Source organism: Mustela erminea, chromosome 15, assembly GCF_009829155.1.
Source record: "Mustela erminea isolate mMusErm1 chromosome 15, mMusErm1.Pri, whole genome shotgun sequence".
In the NCBI taxonomy this organism is placed as follows: Eukaryota; Metazoa; Chordata; class Mammalia; order Carnivora; family Mustelidae; genus Mustela; species Mustela erminea.
In genome coordinates this window covers 8,989,828-8,995,827 of record NC_045628.1, presented here as the reverse complement: position 1 = coordinate 8,995,827, position 6,000 = coordinate 8,989,828, and positions in this window count along the sequence as shown.

Here is a 6,000-nt window from a genome sequence, read left to right as displayed (position 1 = left end):
TGCACCACACCCACTGCTCCATGCAATACGTGTCCTCCTTAATACCTACCACCAAGCTCATCCACCCACCCCTCCCCTCCGAAACCATCAGTTTGTGTCTCAGAATCCACAGTCCAGAAAAGACCCCAAATCACTAAGGAAATGTCGAAAAAGAAAAACAAAGCTGGGGGCATCACGTGACCTGATTTCAAACTTTACTACAAAGCTGCGCTCTCCAAGACAGCATGGTACTGACACAAAAACAGACACACAGACCAGTGGAACAGAGAGCCCAGATATGGATCCTCAATTCTATGGTCAAATATCTCCAACAAAGTGGGAAAAAACATCCAGTGGAAAAAGGACAGCCTCTTCAATAAACGGTGCTGGGGAAATTAGACAGCTGTGTATAGAAGAATGAAACTCGACCATTCTTTTACACCACACACAAAGGTAAACTCGAAATGGATGACAGACCTCAACGTGGGGCAGGAATCTATAAAAACCCTAGAGGAGAACACTGGCAGTAATTTCCACTGTAACTTTCTAAAGGAGAATCATTCCATCAGACGCCAGGAAGTATTCCAAGTTTAGACACAGTAGGGGTTTACTTATATGCTTAGCATTGCTTCTTAGTTTCCTGTATTCTGAATGCTTTTCCATCCTATAGCACCCAACAGGACAGCTCCTTGAGCAGGTAATCTGCTGATTTACCACCGCTTGTTCAAGAGATTCCCTGGCCCAAAATCACAACGCACCAGACAGGATGGGAAGGAGTCTGCACACGATGCCTGCTTGTAAAAGCAAACTCTAACCAGAAGGTGGCACTATTGCAAAACCAATCCCAAGTAGAAAAACCCTGAACTGATAACTTTTGATACCCCGTATTTTTCTAGCAGCTACTCACACACTCACACAAACAGATCCTGAACCAAAGTTTAGATAAGAAGCTGAGAAATTTTTGCTACTGATAAGGATAATTATTATGGAATTATAAATGTGAAACTGAACATCTAGTGTAAGTTTATGACCATGAGTGTACTTTCCTACAATATGTAGATTTGCCGTTTCCTTTCCACTGTAGCCAGTTTTCAGTTGTAAATATGACAAGCACTTAAGCAAAGCAGCAAATCCTTCTCTATCTCTCCCCATGTGCCAGGAATAGTTCTAATCATCTTTTATAAAATCAGTTCATCTTCAGGATGGACCACGGCTGAAGACTCTCTTTTGTGAGGACATTCTCTCGTTCTTCTACTCAGGGCTCCATTCTACCTGCTGAGCTGTCTTCTAGTATCGGAGAGTGACTTTGGTTCATTTGGCTTGAAATTCTTTCAAAAAAGCTGGCCACCACGGTTATTTGGTTCAAGTCACCTAATTAGAATCTGTTTGCCTACATATTCATGCCTTCTTGATTCATGAGCACTCTTTTCCCCACATGGTCAGGTTTTCAGAATTCAAATCTGAAAACATTTCATGCATTTTGACTAAGAAATGAAGATGTTTATACTCTTTGAGAAACTCCACAATTCTGGGACTTAAAAAAAAAAAAGCAATCAGGGAAGCGATCAAGATTCTGGTTTTGTAAGGATGTTTGTTATAGAATTACTTAGACACAATTTATGGATTCAAAAATTGGGAAATACTTAAAAGTTTTTTGGTGTATTCATTGAACTATGTACAAATCTTGTTTATAAGGAAGTTTTTAAACTCTGAAAATGTGAGTAATATAATGTTAAGTGAAAAGTTTTTATGTGAGATTCTGGAAATGGAAGAAGTCTAATTCTGGTCTTTGGGTTCTATTTCAGAGAAATGGAATTAGGATCCTTTTCATTATAGTCAAAATCACAATGAGTTATCTCATACCTCTTGGGATGTTAAAAAAAAAAATAAGTGTTGGCAAGATGGTGAGAAGTTGGAACCAGTGTATACTCTTTCATTTCTTAGAATTTTATTTTATTCTTCTAAATTCAGCATAATTAATGTATAGTGTTATATTAGTTTCAGGCGTACAATATAGTGATTCAACAAGTCTATGTTAGTTAGCGTTCATCATGGCAAGTGCACTCTTAATTGCCTGCACCCATTTCACCCATTCCACACACCTCCCACCTCCAGCACTGCCCTCCCTCCGGAAACCAACAGTTTGTTCTCTCTTGTTTAGTCTGGGGTTTTGTTTGTTTTGTTTCTTAAATTCCACATACGAGTGAAATCACATGGTGTTTGTCTTTCTCTGACTGACTTATTTCACTTAGCATTATACCTTCTAGATGCACCCATGTTGTTGCAAATGACATTATTTCATCCTTTTTATGGCTGAGTTATATTCCATTGTATATACATACCACTTCTTCTTTATCCAATCATCTATTGATGGGCACTTGGATTGCTTCCATATTTTGGCTATTGTAAATAATGCTGCAAATTATAGGTGTGCTTGTCTATTTTCAAATTAGTGTTTTTGTATTATTGGAAAGTACCCTGTAGTAGAATTACTGGGTGTATGGAAATTCTATTTTTAATTTTTTGAGGGAACTCCATGCTGTTTTCCACAGTGGCTGCACCAGTGTGCATTCCCATCAGCGGTGCATGAGGATGGGACCTGTGTACACTCTTGATGGAGATGTTAAATGCCACAGCCACTACAGAAAACAGTACAGAGGTTCCCCAAAATAATTAAAAATAGAGCCACCATCTGACCCAGGAATCCCACTTCTCAGTATAGATCCAAAAGAACTAAGATCAGTTTCTGAAAGACATGTCTCCACTCCCATGTTCACTGCAGCATTATTGACATCAGCTGAGATATGGAAAGGACCAAAATGTCCATTGACAGATGAGTGGGCAAAGAATATATAATATGTACATACGATGGAATGTAGTTCAACCTTTAAAAAGAAGGAAATTCTGTCATTTTCCTTTTGTCATTTCCAGGATGGACCTGGAAGATACTATGCCAAAGGAGCTAAGTCAACTACAGGAAGACGAATTCTGCATGAGCGCATGTGTCCTTTCATATGAGGCAGCTAAGAGTCAAAGGGTAGAGAAGCAAGCAGTAGAAAGGTGGTTACGAGATGGTGTAGCAGGATGTGAGGAGCTATTGTTCAGTAGATACAAAGTTACAGCTGTGCAAGAGGCCTATGTTCCAGGGATGTGCTGTACAATATGGTTCTTGGATTTGGTAAGACAGTTGAGCCACTCTCTGGAGCTTGTCTAAAGCACCTTCGGTTTGTTCCTAGAGCCGTCTCACAGAGAACCTTCTGATGGCTGAGACAGAAGGAAGGAAAAGTACTCTGTCTTGCTGAACAGTGTATTTGGTTCACAGCCCCAGATCCCTCACATTGTATGGCAGGAAACATGAAACTGAAGTTTCTCGAGCACAGGAACTGTTGTGTTCCTTGCTGTGTCTAATGGAACATTTGCATATGATCGATGCGCTGTAATATTTGTTGAAAGGCCTGACCCTCTCAGCAGCTCTAAATGAGATGTATAGGGTGGCTCACAAGGAGTGATGGTAGAAAGCAGGTGTAGGTTTCAGTTCTAACTTCCTCATTAGTAATAACTACCATTGGCTGAGCACCTATTACCTTTCAGGTAATGTGGTCTTGCTTTAGGTGCAGCATCTAACTCGGAGTAAAGCATTTTCTGTGGATGGTTAGACGGCCAGGCTAGAGGAGAGTCACACTGCCAATAGTGACACTTTCTCCTCTTGATGAGCTCTAAGCATCCACTAAGTGTGACGCCACTACCCCAGCTTTGCAGCCATTGCCGGTACCAGAGATGGTCCTTGGCCATCCAGTCAGTGATATTCTTTTATTTTGTCATAGTGTCCTGAACAGATGAGGAAGGGATGACAATAGTATAATCTAGCTTATCATGACAGAGGAGCCGATTGTACAACCTGGACAAAACATCCTGTTGGCTTGGATGAAGGAGTTCGCAATGGAAGTGACGGGAGGGCTCAGATTCTGGGTGCATTTGGAAGAGAGAGCCAACAGGGTCTGCCGCCACACTGGGTGTGTGATGAAGAGTGAGGAGAAAAGGAAGATCCCAAGATTTCTGACCTGGGCAACTAGAAGCGTGATGCTTCCAGAAATGAGAAGAAGATCACTGGGAGAAGAATCGGTCTGGTAAGACCAGCAATGAAGTTTGCGGGCATGTGAAGTTTTGATGTTTGTATTCCATAACCAAGCAGGTATCAGATGTTAGGTATCAAACAGGCAGATGGAATTTAGAAGAAAGAACCAAGCTGGCAACTCAAATTTGGGACTCCTCAGTGAAAAGATGATATTGAAAGCCATGCCCCAAGATTTCATCATCAAGGGAGTTCAGTGTAGTTAGAAAAGAGAAGTCCATGGGCTGAGTTGTCGGGCCTCTCTAAGCCAGAGGTCAGGAGCAAAGAAGGATTCAGCCAAGGAGACACAGAGTGAAGCCAGAAAACAAGAAGGACAAAACCAAAGTCTGTCCAGGGAAAAGCAGTAGTCAGCCGCACTGAATATTGCTGATAATGGTCAAGTAAAAAGGTAAGAATCCACCTTCGGTTAGCATCATGGAGGTCCTTGAATGTAGTTTCAAAGATGGGTGGATTCCTAATCCTAGTGGGTTCTTAAACATATGGGAGGACTTAACTTGGAGACGACAAACTAGAAATCTGGCAGGGCTTAAATCTATGGCAATCGGCAAGGGAGACATACTTCTGGGCTCCAGCTCCTGTATCACAAAGCAAGGCAGAGCAGCGTGGGACTGATAGCCAGCACCTTACCCAGTGGGACAGACATCTTAAACTTTCCAGTTTCAATTCTCTGCACTACAGAGCTTAGAACGGAGTAGGCAAGTCTGCACTGAAGAGTAGTTTCCCAAACATCCTGATGAGAAGAATCACCTGGGCCTTTACTAAAAATACAAATTCTCACGGGTACCCGCAGCTAAACATGATGTTTAGTGATGTTGAACATTTTTTTATGTGTCTGTGAGCCGTTTGTATGTCTTCTTCGGGGAAGTGTCTGTTCACGTCTTCCGCCCATTTATTGAGTGGATTATTTGTTTTCGGGGTGTTGAGTTTGAGAAGTTCTTTATAGATCTTCGATACCAGCCCTTCATTTGATATGTCATTTGCAAATATCTTCTCCCATTCCATGGGTTGAAAGACTTTAAATTTTTTTTTAAATCTCTTCTTCCTTCTTCCTTCTCAATGCCTTTTATATTCCCCAAAGCTAGCCCGGAAGAGCAAACATGCTTTATGATTTACTGAAAAGCTTTTTCTTCCCCCAGAAGATTTTAGTCAGTTTCAGAAGACTTCAAAGAATTATCAGTTTGGCACCTCAAAACACTACCACCCCAGGATATGTGGGTGCATGTGTGTGCGCACACACACACACATATACACATACACATAGAGATTATTATAAACCGCTCTCCATTTGTATTCTCTTATTAAAGGAAAAGGAATAGTTCAACAAGGTCGGAGATATATTTTGTTTAAAATATTAAGTTCTAGAAATAGTAAAAGCTTATCTGTCCATATTATGTTTCACAAATTCACAGACTGTTTGATCTCTTTATCTCAAGGAAACAGGCTTTAAGGTTGTACTATATGCTAAATTGATTTTTTGCAAACTAAATAATTCTTTGAAAAATATCACTTTGTCTACTTTATCTAAGTCTGAACTTTAGGGAGTAGGACACCAAATGAGAGGACGAGCCCTGACCTCCACCGCGTGCCAGCTGCACGATCCTAACGGCAGTCCTTGATTACCTGTGTGAGAGATCCTTTTTCCCATCTAGCTCTGATAAAACCTCCAGATTTGTAGTTGAGTACCCTGAGGTTTTGTTAAAGGTCATGAAGCTAATTAGTGGCAGAACTAGTCCTAAAGGACAAACTGCCTTAACTTCTAAGTGCTTTTACTAGCGGACTCTCTGCCTCTCTTGCTCAAGTCAGAGTACACAGGATCATTATTAGGTTTAGCCTTTCATTGGAGCCCTAAGTCTAACATGTTTTTCTGGCACTCCAAGTTTGGGTCCCTG